Below are 19780 nucleotides of genomic sequence, written 5' to 3'. Positions count from 1 at the left end.
TCGCTATTGTGACCCCAATCCGGAAACCTCTCTCCGAGCCCCTCGATACTGACTGCGTAGCGGTCAAAGCAAATTTCCAACCCCAAAACAAACGTCTCAAAGCTCTACGGGAGATGTTTCGTATCCCGGGATGCAAAAAGGAGTGCAACACGAGGACTTCCCATGGGGTCACCCATCGTAGTACTACTCTGGCCCAAGCACGCTTAACTTCGGTGTTTTGATGGGATCCGGTGATTTAGTGCTGCCATTATAGCATCCGTTTCGCGAGCTTCGTCCCTCGCCTATGTGCACGTCGCGGTCGGCGCATCAACGCCCGGAGCCTCTTGCCCGTCACGAAACCGTCGGCGCTTTCTCGAACGTTCACGAAATCCCTATTGCAAGCTCTCTCTCAGCCCTAGCCCGACGACTGCGTATCGGTCACGGCAAGCGCGTGCCGAAACCATCGGCACTTTCTAGAACGATCTCGGAATCGCTATTGCGACCCCAATCCGGAAATCTCTCTCCGAGCCCCTCGATACTGACGGCGTAGCGGTCACAGCAAATTTCCAGCCCCAAAACAATCGTCTCGGAGCTCTACTTGAGATGTTTCGTATCTCGGGATGCAAAAAGGAGTGCAACACGAGGACTTCCCAAGGGGTCACCCATCCTAGTACTACTCTTGCCCAAGCACGCTTAACTTCGGAGTTCTGATGGGATCCGGTGATTTAGTGCTGCATTATCGCACCCGTTTCGCGTGCTTCGTCGCTCGCCTATGTGCGCGTCGCTGTCGGTGCATCAACGTCCGAAGCCTCTTGCCCGTCACGAAATCGTCGGCGCTTTCGCGAACGTTCACGAAATCCCTATTGCAAGCTCTCTCCGAGCCCTAGACCGACGACTGCGTATCGGTCACGGCAAGCACGTGCCGAAACCATCGGCACTTTCTAGAACGATCTCGGAATCGCTATTGCGACCCCAATCCGGAAAGCTCTCTCCGAGCCCCTCGATACAAACAGCGTAGCTGTCACAGCAAATTTCCAGCCCCAAAACAATCGTCTCGGAGCTCTACGGGAGATGTTTCGAATCCCGGGATGCAAAAAGGAGTGCAACACGAGGACTTCCCAGGGGGTCACCCATCCTAGTACTACTCTGGCCCAAGCACGCTTAACTTCGGAGTTTTGATGGGATCTGGTGATTTAGTGCTGGCATTATCGCACCCGTTTCGCGTGCTTCGTCCCTCGCCTATGCACACGTCGCGGTCGGCGTATCAACGTTCGTAGCCTCGTGCCCGTAATGAAACAGTCGGCGCTTTCTCGAACGTTCACGAAATCCCAATTGCAAGCTCTCTCCGAGCTCTAGCCCGACGACTACGTATCGGTCACGGCAAGCACGTGCCGAAACCATCGGCACTTTCTAGAACGATCTCGGAATCGCTATTACGACCCCAATCCGTAAAGCTCTCTCCGAGCCCCTCGATACTGACGGCGTAGCGGTCACAGCAAATTTCCAGCCCCATAACAATCGTCTCGGAGCTCTACGGGAGATGTTTCGTATCCCGGGATGCAAAAAGGAGTGCAACACGAGGACTTCCCAGGGGGTCACCCATCCTAGTACTACTCTGGCCCAAGCACGCTTAACTTCGGAGTTTTGATGGGATCCGGTGATTTAGTGCTGGCATTATCGCACCCGTTGCGCATGCTTCGTCCCTCGCCTATGTGCACGTCGCGGTCGGCGCATCAACGTCCGGAGCCTCTTGCCCTTCACGAAACCGTCGGCGCTTTCTCGAATGTTCACGAAATCCCTTTTGCAAGCTCTCTCCGAGCCCTAGCCCGACGACAGCGTATCGGTCACGGCAAGCGCGTGCCGAAACCATCGGCACTTTCTAGAAAGATCTCGGAATCGCTATTGCGACCCCAATCCGGAAAGCTCTCTCCGAGCCCCTCGATACGGACAGCGTAGCGGTCACGGCAAAATTCGGGCCCAAAACAATCATCTCGGAGCTTTATGGGAGATGTTTCGTATCTCAGGATGCAAAAAGGAGTGCAACACGAGGACTTCCCAAGGGGTCACCCATCCTAGTACTACTTTTGCCCAAGCACGCTAAACTTGGGAATTCTGATGGGATCCGGTGATTTAGTGCAGGCATTATCGCACCCGTTTCGCATGCTTCGTCCCTCGCCTATGTGAACGTCGCGGTCGGTGCATCAACGTCAGGAGCCTCTTACTCGTAACAAAACCGTCGACGCTTTCTCGAACGGTCACGAAATCCCTATTGCAAGCTCTCTCCGAGCCCTAGCCCGACGACTGCGTATCGGTCACGGTAAGCGCGTGCAGAAACCATCGGCACTTTCTAGAACGAACTCGGAATTGCTATTGCGACCCCAATCCGGAAAGCTCTCTCCGAGCCCCTCGATACTGACTGCGTAGCGGTCAAAGCAAATTTCCAGCCCCAAAACAAACGTCTCGAAGCTCTACGGTAGATGTTTCGTATCCCGGGATGCAAAAAGGAGTGCAACACGAGGACTTCCCAGGGGGTCACCCATCGTAGTACTACTCTGGCCCAAGCACGCTTAACTTTGGTGTTTTGATGGGATCCGGTGATTTAGTGCTGCCATTATAGCACCCGTTTTTCGAGCTTCGTCCCTCGCCTATGTGCACGTCGCGGTCGGTGCATCAACGTACGGAGCCTCTTGCCCGTCACGAAATCGTCGGCGCTTTCTCGAACGTTCACGAAATCCCTATTGCAAGCTCTGTCCGAGCCCTAGCCCGACGACTGCGTATCAGTCACGGCAAGCGCGTGCCGAAACCATCGGCACTTTCTAGAACGATCTCGGAATCGCTATTGCGACCCCAATCCGGAAAGTTCTCTCCGAGCCCCTCGATACTGACAGCGTAGCTGTCACGACAAATTTCGAGCCCAAAATAATCGTCTCGGAGCTCTACGGGAGATGTTTCGTATCTCGGGATGCAAAAAGGAGTGCAACACGAGGACTTCCCAGGGGGTCACCCATCCTAGTACTACTCTTGCCCAAGCACGCTTAACTTCGGAGTTCTGATGGAATCCGGTGATTTAGTGCTGGCATTATCGCACCCGTTTCGCATGCTTCGTCCCTCGCCTATGTGCACGTCGCTGTCGGTGCATCAACGTCCGAAGCCTCTTGCCCGTCACGATACCGTCGGCGCTTTCTCGAACGTTCACGAAATCCCTATTGCAAGCTCTCTCCGAGCCCTTGCTCGACGACTGCGTATCGGTCACGGCAAGCACGTGCCGAAACCATCGGCACTTTCTAGAACGATCTAGGAATCGCTATTGCGACCCCAATCTGGAAAGCTCTCTCCGATCCCCTCGATACTGACATCGTAGCGATCACAGCAAATTTCCAGCCCCAAAACAATCGTCTCGGAGCTCTACGGGAGATGTTTCGTATCCCAGGATGCAAAAAGGAGTGCAACACGAGGACTTCCCAGGGGGTCGCCAATCCTAGTACTACTCTGGCCCAAGCACGCTTAACTTCGGAGTTTTGATGGGATCCGGTGATTTAGTGCTGGCATTATCGCACCCGTTTCGCGTGCTTCGTCCCTCGCCTATGTGCACGTCGCGGTCGGCGTATCAACGTCCGGAGCCTCTTGCCCGTCACGAAACCGTCGGCGCTTTCTCGAACGTTCACGAAATCCCTATTGCAAACTCTCTCCGAGCCCTAGCCCGACGATTGCGTATCGGTCACGGCAAGCACGTGCCGAAACCTTCGGCACTTTCTAGAACGATCTTGGAATCGCTATTGCGACCCCAATCCGGAAAGCTCTCTCCGAGCGCCTCGATACTGACTGCGTAGCGGTCACAGCAAATTTCCAGCCCCAAAACAATCGTCTCGGAGCTCTACGGGAGATGTTTCGTATCCCGGGATGCAAAAAGGAGTGCAACACGAGGACTTCCCAGGGGGTCAACCATCCTAGTACTACTCTGGCCCAAGCACACTGAACTTCGGAGTTTTGATGGGATCCGGTGATTTAGTGCTGGCATTATCGCACCCGTTTCACGTGCTTCGTCCCTCGCCTATGTGCACGTCGCGGTCGGCGTATCAACGTCCGGAGCCTCTTGCCCGTCACGAAACCATCGTCGCTTTCTCGAACGTTCACGAAATCCCTATTGCAAGCTCTCTCCGAGCCCTAGCCCGACGACTGCGTATCGGTCACGGCAAGCGCGTGCCAAAACCATCGGCACTTTCTAGAACGATCTCGGAATCGCTATTGCGACCCCAATCCGGAAAGCTCTCTCCGAGCCCCTCGATACTTACAGCGTAGCGGTCACGGCAAATTTCGAGCCCCAAAACAATCGTCTCGGAGCTCTACTGGAGATTTTACGTATCTCGGGATACAAGGAGTGCAACGCGAGCACTTCCCAGGGGATCACCCATCCTAGTACTACTCTGGCCCAAGCACGCTTAACTTCGGAGTTCTGATGGGTTCTGGTGATTTAGTGCTGGCATTATCGCACCCGATTCGCATGCGTCGTCCCTCGCCTATGTGCACGTCGCAGTCGTCGCATCAGCGTCCGGAGCCTCTTGCCCGTCACGAAACCGTTGGCGCTTTCTCGAACGTTCACGAAATCCCTATTGCAAGCTCTCTCTGAGCCCTAGCCCGACGACTTCGTATCGGTCACGGCAAGAACGTGCCGAAACAATCGGCACTTTCTAGAATGATCTCGGAATCGCTATTGCGACCCCAATCCAGAAAGCTCTCCGAGCCCCTCGATACTGACTGCGTAGCGGTCAAAGCAAATTTCCAGCCCCAAAACAAACGTCTCGGAGCTCTACGGGAGATGTTTCGTATCCCGGGATGCAAAAAGGAGTGCAACACGAGGACTTCCCAGGGGGTCGCCCATCCTAGTTCTACTCTTACCCAAGCACGCTTAACTTCGGAGTTTTGATGGGATCCGGTGATTTAGTGCTGGCATTATCGCACCCGTTTCGCGAGCTTCGTCCCTCGCCTATGTGCACGTCGCGGTCGGTGCATCAACGTCCGGAGCCTCTTGCCCGTCACGAAACCGTCGGCGCTTTCTCGAACGATCACGAAATCCCTATTGCAAGCTCTCTCCGAGCTCTAGCCCGACGACTTCGTATCGGTCACGGCAAGCGCGTGCCGAAACCATCGGCACTTTCTAGAACGATCTCGGAATCGCTATTGCGACCCCAATCCGGAAAGCTCTCTCCGAGCCCCTCGATACGGACAGCGTAGCGGTCACGGCAAATTTCGAGCCCAAAACAATCATCTCGGAGCTTTACGGGAGTTGTTTCATATCTCAGTATGCAAAAAGGAGTGCAACACGAGAACTTCCCAGGAGGTCACCCATCCTAGTACTACTTTTGCCCAAGCACGCTTAACTTAGGAATTCTGATGGGATCCGGTGATTTAGTGCTCGCATTATCGCACCCATTTCGCATGCTTCGTCCCTCGCCTATGTGAACGTCGCGGTCGGTGCATCAACGTCAGGAGCTTTTTACCCGTCACGAAACCGTCGACGCTTTCTCGAACGGTCACGAAATCCCTATTGCAAGCTCTCTCCGAGCCCTAGCCCGACGACTGCGTATCGGTCACGGCAAGCGCGTGCAGAAACCATCGGCACTTTCTAGAACGAACTCGGAATTGCTATTGCGACCCCAATCCGGAAAGCTCTCTCCGTGCCCCTCGATACTGACTGCATAGCGGTCAAAGCAAATTTCCAGCCCCAAAACAAACGTCTCGAAGCTCTAAGGGAGATGTTTCGTATCCCGGGATGCAAAAAGGAGTGCAACACGAGGACTTCCCAGGGGGTCACCCATCGTAGTACTACTCTGGCCCAAGCACGCTTAACTTCGGTGTTTTGATGGGATCTGGTGATTTAGTGCTGCCATTATAGCACCCGTTTCTCGAGCTTCGTCCCTCGCCTATGTGCATGTCGCTGTCGGTGCATCAACGTCCGAAGCCTCTTGCCCGTCACGAAACCGTCGGCGCTTTCTCGAACGTTCACGAAATCCCTATTGCAAGCTCTCTCCGAGCCCTAGCCCGACGACTGCGTATCGGTCAGGGCAAGCACGTGCCGAAACCATCGGCACTTTCTAAAACGATCTCGGAATCGCTATTGCGACCCCAATCTGGAAAGCTCTCTCCGATCCCCTCGATACTGACAGTGTAGCGGGCACAGCAAATTTCCAGCCCCAAAACAATCGTTTCGGAGCTCTACGGGTGATGTTTCGTTTCCCGGGATGCAAAAAGGAGTGCAACACGAGGACTTCTCAGGGGGTCACCCATCCTAGTACTACTCTGGCCCAAGCACGCTTAACTTCGGAGTTTTGATGGGATCCGGTGATTTAGTGCTGGCATTATCGCTCCCGTTTCGCGTGCTTCATCCCTTGCCTATGTGCACGTCGCGGTCGGCGTATCAACGTCCGGAGCCTCTTGCCCGTCACGAAACCGTCGGCGCTTTCTCGAACGTTCACGAAATCCCTATTGCAAGCTCTATCCGATCCCTAGCCCGATGACTGCGTATCGGTCACGGCAAGAACGTGCCAAAACCATCGGCACTTTCTAGAACGATCTCGGAATCGCTATTGCGACCCCAATCCGGAAAGATCTCTCCGAGCCCCTCGATACTGACAGCGTAGCGGTCACAACAAATTTCCAGGCCCAAAACAATCGTCTCGGAGCACTACGGGAGATGTTTCGTATCCCGGGATGCAAAAAGGAGTGCAACACGAGGACTTCCCAGGGGGTCACCCATCCTAGTACTACTCTGGCCCAAGCACACTGAACTTCAGAATTTTGATGGGATCCGGTGATTTAGTGCTAGCATTATCGCACCCGTTTCACGTGCTTCGTCCCTCGCCTATGTGCACGTCGCGGTCGGCTTATCAACGTCCGGAGCCTCTTGCCCGTCACGAAACCGTCGTCGCTTTCTCGAACGTTCACGAAATCCCTATTGCAAGCTCTCTCCGAGCCCTAGCCCGACGACTGCGTATCGGTCACGGCAAGCGCGTGCCGAAACCATCGGCACTTTCTTGAACGATATCGGAATCGCTATTGCGACCCCGATCCGGAAAGCTCTCTCCGAGCCCCTCGATACTGACAGCGTAGCGGTCATGGCAAATTTCGAGCCCCAAAACAATCGTCTCGGAGCTGTACGGGAGATGTTTCGTATCTCGGGATACAAGAAGGAGTGCAACACGAGCACTTCCCAGGGGGTCACCCATCCTAGTACTACTCTGGCCCAAGCACGCTTAACTTCGGAGTTCTGATGGGTTCCGGTGATTTAATGCTGGCATTATCGCACCCGATTCGCGTGCTTCATCCCTCGCCTATGTGCACGTCGCAGTCGGCGCATCAGCGTCCGGAGCCTCTTGCCCGTCACGAAATCGTCGGTGCTTTCTCGAACGTTCACGAAATCCCTATTGCAAGCTCTCTCCGAGCCCTAGCCCGACGACTGCGTATCGGTCACGGCAAGCGCGTGCCGAAACCATCGGAACATTCTTGAACGATCTCGGAATCGCTATTGCGACCCCAATCCGGAAAGCTCTCTCCGAGCCCCTCGATACTGACAGCATAGAGGTCACGGCAAATTTCGAGCCCCAAAACAATCGTCTTGGAGATCTACGGGAGATGTTTCGTATCTCGGGATACAAGAAGGAGTGCAACACGAGCACTTCCCAGGGGGTCACCCATCCTAGTACTACTCTGGCCCAACCACGCTTAACATCGGAGTTCTGATGGGTTCCAGTGATTTAGTGTTGGCATTATCGCACCCGATTCGCGTGCTTCGTCCCTCGCCTATGTGCACGTCGCAGTCGTCGCATCAGCGTCCGGAGCCTCTTGCCCGTCACGAAACCGTCGGGGCTTTCTCGAAATGTCACGAAATCCCTATTGCAAGCTCTCTCCGAGCCCTAGCCCGACAACTGCCTATCTGTCCCGGCAAGCGCGTGCCGAAACCATCGGCACTTTCTAGAACGATCTCGGAATCGCTATTGCGACCCCAATCCAGAAAGCTCTCCGAGCCCCTCGATACTGACTGCATAGCGGTCAAAGCAAATTTCCAGCCCCAAAACAAACGTCTCGGAGCTCTACGGGAGATGTTTTGTATCCCGGGATGCAAAAAGGAGTGCAACATGAGGACTTCCCAGGGGGTCACCCATCCTAGTTCTACTCTGGCCCAAGCACACTGAACTTCGAAGTTCTGATGGGATCTGGTGATTTAGTGCTAGCATTATCGCACCCGTTTCGCGAGCTTCGTCCCTCGCCTATGTGAACGTCGCGGTCGGTGCATCAACGTCAGGAGCCTCTTACCCGTCACGAAACCGTCGACGCTTTCTCGAACGGTCACGAAATCCCTATTGCAAGCTCTCTCCGAGCCCTAGCCCGACGACTGCGTATCGGTCACGACAAGCGCGTGCAGAAACCATCGGCACTTTCTAGAACGAACTAGGAATTGCTATTGCGACCCCAATCCGTAAAAGCTCTCTCCGAGCCCCTCGATACTGACTGCGTAGCGGTCAAAGCAAATTTCCAGCCCCAAAACAAACAACTCGAAGCTCTAAGGGAAATGTTTCGTATCCCGGGATGCAAAAAGGAGTGCAACACGAGGACTTCCCAGGGGGTCACCCATCGTAGTACTACTCTGGCCCAAGCACGCTTAACTTCGGTGTTTTGATGGGATCCGGTGATTTTGTGCTGCCATTATAGCACCCGTTTCTCGAGCTTCGTCCCTCGCCTATGTGCATGTCGCTGTCGGTGCATCAACGTCCGAAGCCTCTTGCCCGTCACGAAACCGTCGGCGCTTTCTCGAACGTTCACGAAATCCCTATTGCAAGCTCTCACCGAGCCCTAGCCCGACGACTGCGTATCGGTCACGGCAAGCACGTGCCGAAACCATCGGCACTTTCTAGAACGATCTCGGAATCGCTATTGCGACCCCAATCTGGAAAGTTCTCTCCGATCCCCTCGATATTGACAGCGTAGCGGTCACAGCAAATTTCCAGCCCCAAAACAATCGTCTCGGAGCTCTACGGGGGATGTTTCGTATCCCGGGATGCAAAAAGGAGTGCAACACGAGGAGTTCCCAGGGGGTCACCCATCCTAGTACTACTCTGGCCCAAGCACGCTTAACTTCGTAGTTTTGATGGGATCCGGTGATTTAGTGCTGGCATTATCGCACCCGTTTCGCGTGCTTCGTCCCTCGCCTATGTGCACGTCGCGGTCGGCGTATCAACGTCCGGAGCCTCTTGCCCGTCACGAAACCGTCGGCGCTTTCTCGAATGTTCACGAAATCCCTATTGCAATCTCTCTCCGATCCCTAGCCCGACGACTGCGTATCGGTCACGGCAAGAACGTGCCGAAACCATCGGCACTTTCTAGAACGATCTCGGAATCGCTATTGCGACTCTAATCCGGAAAGCTCTCTCCGAGCCCCTCGATACTGACAGCGTAGCGGTCACAGCAAATTTCCAGCCCCAAAACAATCGTCTCGGAGCTCTACGGGAGATGTTTCGTATCCCGGGATGCAAAAAGGAGTGCAATTCGAGGACTTCCCAGGGGGTCACCCATCCTAGTACTACTCTGGCCCAAGCACGCTTAACTTTGGAGTTTTGATGGGATCCAGTGATTTAGTGCTGGCATTATCGCACCCGTTTCGCGTGCTTCGTCCCTCGCCTATGTGCACGTCGTGGTCAGCGTATCAACGTCCGGAGCCTCTTGCCCGTCATGAAACCGTCGGCGCTTTCTCGAACGTTCACGAAATCGCTATTGCAAGCTCTCTCCGAGCCCTAGCCCGACGACTGCGTATCGGTCACGGCAAGCACGTGCCGAAACCATCGGCACTTTTTAGAACGATCTCGGAATCGCTATTGCGACCCCAATCCGGAAAGCTCTCTCAGAGCCCCTCGATACTGACAACGTAGTGGTCACGGCAAATTTCCAGCCCCAAAACAATCGTCTCGGAGCTATACGGGAGATGTTTCGTATCCCGGGATGTAAAAACGAGCGCAACACGAATACTTCCCAGGGGGTCACCTATCCTAGTACTACTCTGGTCCAAGCACGCTTAACTTCGGAGTTTTGATGGGATCCGGTGATTTAGTGCTGGCATTATAGCACCCGTTTCGCGTGCTTCGTCCCTCGCCTATGTGCACGTCGCGGTCGGCGTATCAACGTCCGGAACCTCTTGCCCGTCACGAAACCGTCGGCGCTTTCTCGAACGTTCATGAAATCCCTATTGCAAGCTCTCCCCGAGCCCTAGCCCGACGACTGCGTATCGGTCACGGCAAGCACGTGCCGAAACCATCGGCACTTTCTAGAACGATCTCAGAATCGCTATTGCGACCCCGATCCGGAAAGCTCTCTCCGAGCCCCTCGATACTGACAGCGTAGCGGTCACGGCAAATTTCGAGCCCCAAAACAATCGTCTCGGAGCTCTACGGGAGATGTTTCGTATCTCGGGATACAAGAAGGAGTGCAACACGAGCACTTCCCAGGGGGTCACCCATCCTAGTACTACTCTGGCCCAAGCACGCTTAACTTCGGAGTTCTGATGGGTTCCGGTGATTTAATGCTGGCATTATCGCACCCGATTCGCGTGCTTCATCCCTCGCCTATGTGCACGTCGCAGTCGGCGCATCAGCGTCCGGAGCCTCTTGCCCGTCACGAAATCGTCGGTGCTTTCTCGAACGTTCACGAAATCCCTATTGCAAGCTCTCTCCGAGCCCTAGCCCGACGACTGCGTATCGGTCACGGCAAGCGCGTGCCGAAACCATCGGAACATTCTTGAACGATCTCGGAATCGCTATTGCGACCCCAATCCGGAAAGCTCTCTCCGAGCCCCTCGATACTGACAGCATAGAGGTCACGGCAAATTTCGAGCCCCAAAACAATCGTCTTGGAGATCTACGGGAGATGTTTCGTATCTCGGGATACAAGAAGGAGTGCAACACGAGCACTTCCCAGGGGGTCACCCATCCTAGTACTACTCTGGCCCAACCACGCTTAACATCGGAGTTCTGATGGGTTCCAGTGATTTAGTGTTGGCATTATCGCACCCGATTCGCGTGCTTCGTCCCTCGCCTATGTGCACGTCGCAGTCGTCGCATCAGCGTCCGGAGCCTCTTGCCCGTCACGAAACCGTCGGGGCTTTCTCGAAATGTCACGAAATCCCTATTGCAAGCTCTCTCCGAGCCCTAGCCCGACAACTGCCTATCTGTCCCGGCAAGCGCGTGCCGAAACCATCGGCACTTTCTAGAACGATCTCGGAATCGCTATTGCGACCCCAATCCAGAAAGCTCTCCGAGCCCCTCGATACTGACTGCATAGCGGTCAAAGCAAATTTCCAGCCCCAAAACAAACGTCTCGGAGCTCTACGGGAGATGTTTTGTATCCCGGGATGCAAAAAGGAGTGCAACATGAGGACTTCCCAGGGGGTCACCCATCCTAGTTCTACTCTGGCCCAAGCACACTGAACTTCGAAGTTCTGATGGGATCTGGTGATTTAGTGCTAGCATTATCGCACCCGTTTCGCGAGCTTCGTCCCTCGCCTATGTGAACGTCGCGGTCGGTGCATCAACGTCAGGAGCCTCTTACCCGTCACGAAACCGTCGACGCTTTCTCGAACGGTCACGAAATCCCTATTGCAAGCTCTCTCCGAGCCCTAGCCCGACGACTGCGTATCGGTCACGACAAGCGCGTGCAGAAACCATCGGCACTTTCTAGAACGAACTAGGAATTGCTATTGCGACCCCAATCCGTAAAAGCTCTCTCCGAGCCCCTCGATACTGACTGCGTAGCGGTCAAAGCAAATTTCCAGCCCCAAAACAAACAACTCGAAGCTCTAAGGGAAATGTTTCGTATCCCGGGATGCAAAAAGGAGTGCAACACGAGGACTTCCCAGGGGGTCACCCATCGTAGTACTACTCTGGCCCAAGCACGCTTAACTTCGGTGTTTTGATGGGATCCGGTGATTTTGTGCTGCCATTATAGCACCCGTTTCTCGAGCTTCGTCCCTCGCCTATGTGCATGTCGCTGTCGGTGCATCAACGTCCGAAGCCTCTTGCCCGTCACGAAACCGTCGGCGCTTTCTCGAACGTTCACGAAATCCCTATTGCAAGCTCTCACCGAGCCCTAGCCCGACGACTGCGTATCGGTCACGGCAAGCACGTGCCGAAACCATCGGCACTTTCTAGAACGATCTCGGAATCGCTATTGCGACCCCAATCTGGAAAGTTCTCTCCGATCCCCTCGATATTGACAGCGTAGCGGTCACAGCAAATTTCCAGCCCCAAAACAATCGTCTCGGAGCTCTACGGGGGATGTTTCGTATCCCGGGATGCAAAAAGGAGTGCAACACGAGGAGTTCCCAGGGGGTCACCCATCCTAGTACTACTCTGGCCCAAGCACGCTTAACTTCGTAGTTTTGATGGGATCCGGTGATTTAGTGCTGGCATTATCGCACCCGTTTCGCGTGCTTCGTCCCTCGCCTATGTGCACGTCGCGGTCGGCGTATCAACGTCCGGAGCCTCTTGCCCGTCACGAAACCGTCGGCGCTTTCTCGAATGTTCACGAAATCCCTATTGCAATCTCTCTCCGATCCCTAGCCCGACGACTGCGTATCGGTCACGGCAAGAACGTGCCGAAACCATCGGCACTTTCTAGAACGATCTCGGAATCGCTATTGCGACTCTAATCCGGAAAGCTCTCTCCGAGCCCCTCGATACTGACAGCGTAGCGGTCACAGCAAATTTCCAGCCCCAAAACAATCGTCTCGGAGCTCTACGGGAGATGTTTCGTATCCCGGGATGCAAAAAGGAGTGCAATTCGAGGACTTCCCAGGGGGTCACCCATCCTAGTACTACTCTGGCCCAAGCACGCTTAACTTTGGAGTTTTGATGGGATCCAGTGATTTAGTGCTGGCATTATCGCACCCGTTTCGCGTGCTTCGTCCCTCGCCTATGTGCACGTCGTGGTCAGCGTATCAACGTCCGGAGCCTCTTGCCCGTCATGAAACCGTCGGCGCTTTCTCGAACGTTCACGAAATCGCTATTGCAAGCTCTCTCCGAGCCCTAGCCCGACGACTGCGTATCGGTCACGGCAAGCACGTGCCGAAACCATCGGCACTTTTTAGAACGATCTCGGAATCGCTATTGCGACCCCAATCCGGAAAGCTCTCTCAGAGCCCCTCGATACTGACAACGTAGTGGTCACGGCAAATTTCCAGCCCCAAAACAATCGTCTCGGAGCTATACGGGAGATGTTTCGTATCCCGGGATGTAAAAACGAGCGCAACACGAATACTTCCCAGGGGGTCACCTATCCTAGTACTACTCTGGTCCAAGCACGCTTAACTTCGGAGTTTTGATGGGATCCGGTGATTTAGTGCTGGCATTATAGCACCCGTTTCGCGTGCTTCGTCCCTCGCCTATGTGCACGTCGCGGTCGGCGTATCAACGTCCGGAACCTCTTGCCCGTCACGAAACCGTCGGCGCTTTCTCGAACGTTCATGAAATCCCTATTGCAAGCTCTCCCCGAGCCCTAGCCCGACGACTGCGTATCGGTCACGGCAAGCACGTGCCGAAACCATCGGCACTTTCTAGAACGATCTCAGAATCGCTATTGCGACCCCAATCCGGAAAGCTCTCTCCGAGCCCCTCGATACTGATAGCGTAGCGGTCACAGCAAATTTCCAGCCCCAAAACAATCGTCTCGGAGCTCTACGGTAGAAGTTTCGTATCCCGGGATGCAAAAAGGAGTGCAACACGAGGACTTCCCAGGGGGTCACCCATCCTAGTACTACTCTGGCCCAAGCACGCTTAACTTTGGAGTTTTGATGGGATCCAGTGATTTAGTGCTGGCATTATCGCACCCGTTTCGCGTGCTTCGTCCCTCGCCTATGTGCACGTCGTGGTAAGCGTATCAACGTCCGGAGCCTCTTGCCCGTCATGAAACCGTCGGAGCTTTCTCGAACGTTCACGAAATCGCTATTGCAAGCTCTCTCCGAGCCCTAGCCCGACGACTGCGTATCGGTCACGGCAAGCACGTGCCGAAACCATCGGCACTTTTTAGAACGATCTCGGAATCGCTATTGCGACCCCAATCCGGAAAGCTCTCTCAGAGCCCCTCGATACTGACAACGTAGTGGTCACGGCAAATTTCCAGCCCCAAAACAATCGTCTCGGAGCTATACGGGAGATGTTTCGTATCCCGGGATGCAAAAAGGAGTGCAACACGAGGAGTTCCCAGGGGGTCACCCATCCTAGTACTACTCTGGCCCAAGCACGCTTAACTTCGTAGTTTTGATGGGATCCGGTGATTTAGTGCTGCAATTATCGCACCCGTTTCGCGTGCTTCGTCCCTCGCCTATGTGCACGTCGCGGTCGGCGTATCAACGTCCGGAGCCTCTTGCCCGTCACGAAACCGTCGGCGCTTTCTCGAATGTTCACGAAATCCCTATTGCAAGCTCTCTCCGATCCCTAGCCCGACGACTGCGTATCGGTCACGGCAAGAACGTGCCGAAACCATCGGCACTTTCTAGAACGATCTCGGAATCGCTATTGCGACTCCAATCCGGAAATCTCTCTCCGAGCCCCTCGATACTGACAGCGTAGCGGTCACAGCAAATTTCCAGCCCCAAAACAATTGTCTCGGAGCTCTACGGGAGATGTTTCGTATCCCGGGATGCAAAAAGGAGTGCAATACGAAGACTTCCCAGGGGGTCACCCATCCTAGTACTACTTTGGCCCAAGCACGCTTAACTTTGGAGTTTTGATGGGATCCAGTGATTTAGTGCTGGCATTATCGCACCCCTTTCGCGTGCTTCGTCCCTCGCCTATGTGCACGTCGTGGTCAGCGTATCCACGTCCGGAGCCTCTTGCCCGTCATGAAACCGTCGGCGCTTTCTCGAACGTTCACGAAATCGCTATTGCAAGCTCTCTCCGAGCCCTAGCCCAACGACTGCGTATCGGTCACGGCAAGCACGTGCCGAAACCATTGGCACTTTTTAGAACGATCTCGGAATCGCTATTGCGACCCCAATCCGGAAAGCTCTCTCAGAGCCCCTCGATACTGACAACGTAGTGGTCACGGCAAATTTCCAGCCCCAAAACAATCTTCTCGGAGCTATACGGGAGATGTTTCATATCCCGGGATGCAAAAAGGAGCGCAACACGAATACTTCCCAGGGGGTCACCTATCCTAGTACTACTCTGGTCCAAGCACGCTTAACTACGGAGTTTTGATGGGATCCGGTGACTTAGTGCTGGCATTATAGCACCCGTTTCGCGTGCTTCGTCCCTCGCCTATGTGCACTTCGCGGTCGGCGTATCAACGTCCGGAACCTCTTGCCCGTCACGAAACCGTCGGCGCTTTCTCGAACGTTCACGAAATCCCTATTGCAAGCTCTCTCCGAGCCCTAGCCCGACGACTGCGTATCGGTCACGGCAAGCACGTGCCGAAACCATCGGCACTTTCTAGAACGATCACGGAATCGCTATTGCGACCCCAATCCGGAAAGCTCTCTCCGAGCCCATCGATACTGACAGCGTAGCGGTCACGGCAAATTTCCAGCCCCAAAACAATCGTCTCGGAGCTATACGGGAGATGTTTCGTATCCCGGGATGCAAAAAGCAGCGCAACACGAGGACTTCCCTGGGGGTCACCTATCCTAGTACTACTCTGGCCCAAGCACGGTTAACTTCGGTGTTTTGATGGGATCCGGTGATTTAGTGCTGGCATTATAGCACCCGTTTCGCGTGCTTCGTCCCTCGCCTATGTGCACGTCATGGTCGGCGTATCAACGTCCGGAGCCTCTTGCCCGTCACGAAACCGTCGGCGCTTTCTCGAATGTTTACGAAATCCCTATTGCAAACTCTCTCCGAGCCCTAGCCCGACGACTGCGTATCGGTCACGGCAAGCATGTGACGAAACCATCGGCACTTTCTAGAACGATCTCGGAATCGCTATTGCGACCCCAATCAGGAAAGCTCTCTCCGAGCCCCTCGTTACTAACAGCGTAGCGGTCACAGCAAATTTCCAGCCCCAAAACAATCGCCTCGGAGCTCTACGGGAGATGTTTCGTATCCCGGGATGCAAAAAGGAGTGCAACACGAGGACTTCCCAGGGGGTCACCCATCCTAGTACTACTCTGGACCAAGCACGCTTAACTTTGGTGTTTTGATGGGATCCGGTGATTTAGTGCTGGCATTATCGCACCCGTTTCGTGTGCTTCGTCCCTCGCCTATGTGCACGTCGTGGTCAGCGTATCAACGTCCAGAGCCTCTTGCCCGTCACGAAACCTTCGGCGCTTTCACGAACGTTCACGAAATCCCTATTGCATGCTCTCTCCGAGCCCTAGCCCGACGACTGCGTATCGGTCACGGCAAGCACGTGCCGAAACCATCGGCACTTTTTAGAACGATCTCGGAATCGCTATTGCGACCCCAATCCGGAAAGCTCTCTCCGAGCCCCTCGATACTGACAGCGTAGCGGTCACGGCAAATTTCCAGCCCCAAAACAATCATCTCGGAGCTATACGGGAGATGTTTCGTATCCCGGGATGCGAAAAGGAGCGCAACACGAGGACTTCCCAGGGGGTCACCTATCCTAGTACTACTCTGGCCCAAGCACGCTTAACTTCGGAGTTTTGATGGGATCCGGTGATTTAGTGCTGGCATTATAGCACCCGTTTCGTGTGCTTTGTCCCTCGCCTATGTGCACGTCGCGGTCGGCGTATCAACGTCCGGAGCCTCTTGCCCGTCACGAAACCGTCGGCGCTTTCTCGAACGTTCACGAAATCCCTATTGCAAGCTCTCTCCGAGCCCTAGCCCGACGACTGCGTATCGGTCACGGTAAGCACGTGCCGAAACCATCGGCACTTTCTAGAACGATCTCGGAATCGCTATTGCGACCCCAATCCGGAAAGCTCTCTCCGAGCCCCTCGGTACTGACAGCGTAGCGGTCACGGCAAATTTCCAGCCCCAAAACAATCGTCTCGAAGCTATAAGGGAGATGTTTCATATCCCGGGATGCAAAAAGCAGCGCAACACGAGGACTTCCCAGGGGGTCACCTTTCCTAGTACTACTCTGGCCCAAGCACGCTTAACTTCGGAGTTTTGATGGGATCCGGTGATTTAGTGCTGGCATTATAGCACCCGTTTCGCGTGCTTCGTCCCTCGCCTATGTGCACGTCGCGGTCGGCGTATCAACGTCCGGAGCCTCTTGCCCGTCACGAAACCGTCGGCGCTTTCTCGAACGTTCACGAAATCCCTATTGCAAACTCTCTCCGAGCCCTAGCCCGACGACTGCGTATCGGTCACGGCAAGCATGTGCCGAAACCATCGGCACTTTCTAGAACGATCTCGGAATCGCTATTGCGACCCCAATCCGGAAAGCTCTCTCCGAGCCCCTCGATACTGACAGCGTAGCGGTCACAGCAAATTTCCAGCCCCAAAACAATCATCTCGGAGCTCTACGGGAGATGTTTCGTATCTCGGGATGCAAAAAGGAGTGCAACACGAGGACTTCCCAGGGGGTCACCCATCCTAGTAATACTCTGGCCCAAGCACACTGAACATCATAGTTTTGATGGGATCCGGTGATTTAGTGCTGGCATTATCGCACCCGTTTCACGTGCTTCGTCCCTCGCCTATGTGCACGTCGCGGTCGGCTTATCAACGTCCGGAGCCTCTTACCCGTCACGAAACCGTCGTCGCTTTCTCGAACGTTCACGAAATCCCTATTGCAAGCTCTCTCCGAGCCCTAGCCCGACGACTGCGTATCGGTCACGGCAAGCGCGTGCCGAAACCATCGGCACTTTCTAGAACGATCTCGGAATCGCTATTGCGACCCCAATCCGGAAAGCTCTCTCCGAGCCCCTCGATACTGATAGCATAGCGGTCACGACAAATTTCGAGCCCCAAAACAATCGTCTCGGAGCTCTACGGGAGATGTTTCGTATCTCGGGATATAAGAAGGATTGCAACACGAGCACTTCCCAGGGGGTCACCCATCCTAGTACTACTCTGGCCCAAGCACGCTTAACTTCGGAGTTCTGATGGGTTCCGGTGATTTAGTGCTGGCATTATCGCACCCGATTCGCGTGCTTCGTCCCTCGCCTATGTGCACGTTGCAGTCGGCGCATCAGCGTCCGGAGCCTCTTGCCCGTCACGAAATCGTCGGTGCTTTCTCGAACGTTCACGAAATCCCTATTGCAAGCTCTCTCCGAGCCCTAGCCCGACGACTGCCTATCGGTCACGGCAAGCGCGTGCCGAAACCATCGGCACTTTCTAGAACGATCTCGGAATCGCTATTGCGACCCCAATCTAGAAAGCTCTTCGAGCCCCTCGATACTGACTGCGTAGCGGCCAAAGCAAATTTCCAGCCCCAAAACAAACGTCTCGGAGCTCTACGGGAGATGTTTCGTATCTCGGGATGCAAAAAGGAGTGCACCACGAGGACTTCCCAGGGGGTCACCCATCCTAGTTCTACTCTGGCCCAAGCACGCTTAACTTCGGAGTTTTGATGGGATCCGGTGATTTAGTGCTGGCATTATCGCACCCGTTTCGCGAGCTTCGTCCCTCGCTTATGTGCACGTCGCGGTCGGCGCATCAACGTCCGGAGCCTCTTGCCCGTCACGAAACCGTCGTCGCTTTCTCGAACGTTCACGAAATCCCTATTGCAAGCTCTCTCCGAGCCCTAGCCCGACGACAGCGTATCGGTCACGGCAAGCGCGTGCCGAAACCATCGGCACTTTCTAGAACGATCTCGGAATCGCTATTGCGACCCCAATCCGGAAAGCTCTCTCCGAGCCCCTCGATACTGACTGCATAGCGGACAAAGCAAATTTCCAGCCCCAAAACAAACGTCTCGAAGCTCTACGGGAGATGTTTCGTATCCCGGGATTCAAAAAGGATTGCAACACGAGGACTTCCCAGGGGGTCACCCATCGTAGTACTACTCTGGCCCAAGCATGCTTAACTTCGGTGTTTTGAAGCGATCCGGTGATTTAGTGCTTCCATTATAGCACCCGTTTCGCGAGCTTCGTCCCTCGCCTATGTGCACGTCGCGGTCAGCGCATCAACGTCCGGAGCCACTTGCCCGTCACGAAACCGTAGGCGCTTTCTCGAACGTTCACGAAATCCCTATTGCAAGCTCTCTCCGAGCCCTAGGCCGACGACTGCGTAACTGTCATGGCAAGCGCGTGCCGAAACCATCGGCACTTTCTATAACGATCTCGGAATCGCTATTGCGACCCCAATCCGGAAAGCTCTCTCCGAGCCCCTCGATACTGAAAGCATAGCGGTCACAGCAAATTTCCAGCCCCAAAAAAATCGTCTCGGAGCTCTACGGGAGATGTTTCGTATCCCGGGATGCAAAAAGGAGTGCAACACGAGGACTTCCCAGGGGGTCACCCATCCTAGTACTACTCTGGACCAAGCACACTGAACTTCGGAGTTTTGATGGGATCCGGTGATTTAGTGCTGGCATTATCGCACCCGTTTCACGTGCTTCGTCCCTCGCCTATGTGCACGTCGCGGTCGGCGTATCAACGTCCGGAGCCTCTTGCCCGTCGCGAAACCGTCGTCGCTTTCTCGAACGTTCACGATATCCCTATTGCAAGCTCTCTCCGAGCCCTAGCCCGACGACTGCGTATCGGTCACGGCAAGCGCGTGCCGAAATCATCGGCACTTTCTAGAACGATCTCGGAATCGCTATTGCGACCCCAATCCGAAAGCTCTCTCCGAGCCCCTCGATACTGACTGCGTACCGGTCACAGCAAATTTCCAGCCCCAAAATAATCGTC

General features: G+C 54.7%; 24 non-coding genes and 18 pseudogenes across 24 annotated transcripts; all 42 read right to left on the bottom strand.

Annotated features, from left to right (window-relative positions):
* Window positions 1-139: 139 nt before the first annotated feature.
* On the bottom strand, window positions 140-258 carry LOC135603317 (5S ribosomal RNA; annotated as a pseudogene).
* A 350-nt stretch (window positions 259-608) lies between these two features.
* LOC135599492 (5S ribosomal RNA) lies at window positions 609-726 on the bottom strand. The gene has a single exon (XR_010481893.1). It is a non-coding gene; the product is annotated as a 5S ribosomal RNA (ribosomal RNA).
* Window positions 727-1076: 350 nt separating this feature from the next.
* Window positions 1077-1195, bottom strand: LOC135604068 (5S ribosomal RNA). The gene has a single exon (XR_010484190.1). It is a non-coding gene; the product is annotated as a 5S ribosomal RNA (ribosomal RNA).
* A 350-nt stretch (window positions 1196-1545) lies between these two features.
* Window positions 1546-1664, bottom strand: LOC135600314 (5S ribosomal RNA). The gene has a single exon (XR_010482639.1). It is a non-coding gene; the product is annotated as a 5S ribosomal RNA (ribosomal RNA).
* Window positions 1665-2013: 349 nt separating this feature from the next.
* On the bottom strand, window positions 2014-2132 carry LOC135601760 (5S ribosomal RNA; annotated as a pseudogene).
* Window positions 2133-2482: 350 nt separating this feature from the next.
* LOC135603203 (5S ribosomal RNA) lies at window positions 2483-2601 on the bottom strand (annotated as a pseudogene).
* A 349-nt stretch (window positions 2602-2950) lies between these two features.
* Window positions 2951-3069, bottom strand: LOC135601446 (5S ribosomal RNA). The gene has a single exon (XR_010483739.1). It is a non-coding gene; the product is annotated as a 5S ribosomal RNA (ribosomal RNA).
* Window positions 3070-3419: 350 nt separating this feature from the next.
* LOC135600335 (5S ribosomal RNA) lies at window positions 3420-3538 on the bottom strand. Its single transcript, XR_010482658.1, has one exon. It is a non-coding gene; the product is annotated as a 5S ribosomal RNA (ribosomal RNA).
* Window positions 3539-3888: 350 nt separating this feature from the next.
* Window positions 3889-4007, bottom strand: LOC135600801 (5S ribosomal RNA). The gene has a single exon (XR_010483115.1). It is a non-coding gene; the product is annotated as a 5S ribosomal RNA (ribosomal RNA).
* A 347-nt stretch (window positions 4008-4354) lies between these two features.
* On the bottom strand, window positions 4355-4473 carry LOC135600481 (5S ribosomal RNA). Its single transcript, XR_010482802.1, has one exon. It is a non-coding gene; the product is annotated as a 5S ribosomal RNA (ribosomal RNA).
* Window positions 4474-4821: 348 nt separating this feature from the next.
* On the bottom strand, window positions 4822-4940 carry LOC135600966 (5S ribosomal RNA). Its single transcript, XR_010483274.1, has one exon. It is a non-coding gene; the product is annotated as a 5S ribosomal RNA (ribosomal RNA).
* Window positions 4941-5289: 349 nt separating this feature from the next.
* On the bottom strand, window positions 5290-5408 carry LOC135600773 (5S ribosomal RNA). Its single transcript, XR_010483086.1, has one exon. It is a non-coding gene; the product is annotated as a 5S ribosomal RNA (ribosomal RNA).
* Window positions 5409-5758: 350 nt separating this feature from the next.
* On the bottom strand, window positions 5759-5877 carry LOC135603204 (5S ribosomal RNA; annotated as a pseudogene).
* Window positions 5878-6227: 350 nt separating this feature from the next.
* Window positions 6228-6346, bottom strand: LOC135604378 (5S ribosomal RNA). The gene has a single exon (XR_010484220.1). It is a non-coding gene; the product is annotated as a 5S ribosomal RNA (ribosomal RNA).
* A 350-nt stretch (window positions 6347-6696) lies between these two features.
* LOC135602445 (5S ribosomal RNA) lies at window positions 6697-6815 on the bottom strand (annotated as a pseudogene).
* Window positions 6816-7165: 350 nt separating this feature from the next.
* On the bottom strand, window positions 7166-7284 carry LOC135601895 (5S ribosomal RNA). Its single transcript, XR_010483930.1, has one exon. It is a non-coding gene; the product is annotated as a 5S ribosomal RNA (ribosomal RNA).
* A 350-nt stretch (window positions 7285-7634) lies between these two features.
* Window positions 7635-7753, bottom strand: LOC135601146 (5S ribosomal RNA). The gene has a single exon (XR_010483449.1). It is a non-coding gene; the product is annotated as a 5S ribosomal RNA (ribosomal RNA).
* Window positions 7754-8101: 348 nt separating this feature from the next.
* LOC135604041 (5S ribosomal RNA) lies at window positions 8102-8220 on the bottom strand (annotated as a pseudogene).
* Window positions 8221-8571: 351 nt separating this feature from the next.
* Window positions 8572-8690, bottom strand: LOC135602785 (5S ribosomal RNA; annotated as a pseudogene).
* A 350-nt stretch (window positions 8691-9040) lies between these two features.
* On the bottom strand, window positions 9041-9159 carry LOC135600288 (5S ribosomal RNA). Its single transcript, XR_010482614.1, has one exon. It is a non-coding gene; the product is annotated as a 5S ribosomal RNA (ribosomal RNA).
* A 350-nt stretch (window positions 9160-9509) lies between these two features.
* Window positions 9510-9628, bottom strand: LOC135599655 (5S ribosomal RNA). The gene has a single exon (XR_010482002.1). It is a non-coding gene; the product is annotated as a 5S ribosomal RNA (ribosomal RNA).
* Window positions 9629-9978: 350 nt separating this feature from the next.
* On the bottom strand, window positions 9979-10097 carry LOC135603139 (5S ribosomal RNA; annotated as a pseudogene).
* A 350-nt stretch (window positions 10098-10447) lies between these two features.
* On the bottom strand, window positions 10448-10566 carry LOC135601884 (5S ribosomal RNA). Its single transcript, XR_010483929.1, has one exon. It is a non-coding gene; the product is annotated as a 5S ribosomal RNA (ribosomal RNA).
* A 350-nt stretch (window positions 10567-10916) lies between these two features.
* Window positions 10917-11035, bottom strand: LOC135601145 (5S ribosomal RNA). The gene has a single exon (XR_010483448.1). It is a non-coding gene; the product is annotated as a 5S ribosomal RNA (ribosomal RNA).
* Window positions 11036-11383: 348 nt separating this feature from the next.
* LOC135604040 (5S ribosomal RNA) lies at window positions 11384-11502 on the bottom strand (annotated as a pseudogene).
* Window positions 11503-11853: 351 nt separating this feature from the next.
* Window positions 11854-11972, bottom strand: LOC135602784 (5S ribosomal RNA; annotated as a pseudogene).
* A 350-nt stretch (window positions 11973-12322) lies between these two features.
* On the bottom strand, window positions 12323-12441 carry LOC135600287 (5S ribosomal RNA). Its single transcript, XR_010482613.1, has one exon. It is a non-coding gene; the product is annotated as a 5S ribosomal RNA (ribosomal RNA).
* Window positions 12442-12791: 350 nt separating this feature from the next.
* LOC135599654 (5S ribosomal RNA) lies at window positions 12792-12910 on the bottom strand. Its single transcript, XR_010482001.1, has one exon. It is a non-coding gene; the product is annotated as a 5S ribosomal RNA (ribosomal RNA).
* A 350-nt stretch (window positions 12911-13260) lies between these two features.
* LOC135603138 (5S ribosomal RNA) lies at window positions 13261-13379 on the bottom strand (annotated as a pseudogene).
* A 350-nt stretch (window positions 13380-13729) lies between these two features.
* On the bottom strand, window positions 13730-13848 carry LOC135601780 (5S ribosomal RNA). Its single transcript, XR_010483918.1, has one exon. It is a non-coding gene; the product is annotated as a 5S ribosomal RNA (ribosomal RNA).
* Window positions 13849-14198: 350 nt separating this feature from the next.
* LOC135601650 (5S ribosomal RNA) lies at window positions 14199-14317 on the bottom strand (annotated as a pseudogene).
* A 350-nt stretch (window positions 14318-14667) lies between these two features.
* Window positions 14668-14786, bottom strand: LOC135602224 (5S ribosomal RNA). The gene has a single exon (XR_010483963.1). It is a non-coding gene; the product is annotated as a 5S ribosomal RNA (ribosomal RNA).
* A 350-nt stretch (window positions 14787-15136) lies between these two features.
* On the bottom strand, window positions 15137-15255 carry LOC135603623 (5S ribosomal RNA; annotated as a pseudogene).
* A 350-nt stretch (window positions 15256-15605) lies between these two features.
* On the bottom strand, window positions 15606-15724 carry LOC135604278 (5S ribosomal RNA; annotated as a pseudogene).
* Window positions 15725-16074: 350 nt separating this feature from the next.
* Window positions 16075-16193, bottom strand: LOC135601646 (5S ribosomal RNA; annotated as a pseudogene).
* A 350-nt stretch (window positions 16194-16543) lies between these two features.
* Window positions 16544-16662, bottom strand: LOC135600719 (5S ribosomal RNA). The gene has a single exon (XR_010483034.1). It is a non-coding gene; the product is annotated as a 5S ribosomal RNA (ribosomal RNA).
* Window positions 16663-17012: 350 nt separating this feature from the next.
* LOC135602619 (5S ribosomal RNA) lies at window positions 17013-17131 on the bottom strand (annotated as a pseudogene).
* A 350-nt stretch (window positions 17132-17481) lies between these two features.
* Window positions 17482-17600, bottom strand: LOC135604212 (5S ribosomal RNA; annotated as a pseudogene).
* Window positions 17601-17950: 350 nt separating this feature from the next.
* Window positions 17951-18069, bottom strand: LOC135602993 (5S ribosomal RNA). The gene has a single exon (XR_010484069.1). It is a non-coding gene; the product is annotated as a 5S ribosomal RNA (ribosomal RNA).
* A 348-nt stretch (window positions 18070-18417) lies between these two features.
* LOC135600969 (5S ribosomal RNA) lies at window positions 18418-18536 on the bottom strand. The gene has a single exon (XR_010483277.1). It is a non-coding gene; the product is annotated as a 5S ribosomal RNA (ribosomal RNA).
* Window positions 18537-18886: 350 nt separating this feature from the next.
* On the bottom strand, window positions 18887-19005 carry LOC135599511 (5S ribosomal RNA; annotated as a pseudogene).
* A 350-nt stretch (window positions 19006-19355) lies between these two features.
* LOC135601009 (5S ribosomal RNA) lies at window positions 19356-19474 on the bottom strand. Its single transcript, XR_010483315.1, has one exon. It is a non-coding gene; the product is annotated as a 5S ribosomal RNA (ribosomal RNA).
* Window positions 19475-19780: the final 306 nt, after the last annotated feature.

Source organism: Musa acuminata, chromosome BXJ2-1 (genome assembly GCF_036884655.1).
Source record: "Musa acuminata AAA Group cultivar baxijiao chromosome BXJ2-1, Cavendish_Baxijiao_AAA, whole genome shotgun sequence".
NCBI classification, from domain to species: Eukaryota; Viridiplantae; Streptophyta; class Magnoliopsida; order Zingiberales; family Musaceae; genus Musa; species Musa acuminata.
The sequence above is the reverse complement of the archived record's forward strand: the minus strand, read 5'-3'. Positions and strand labels throughout refer to the sequence as shown.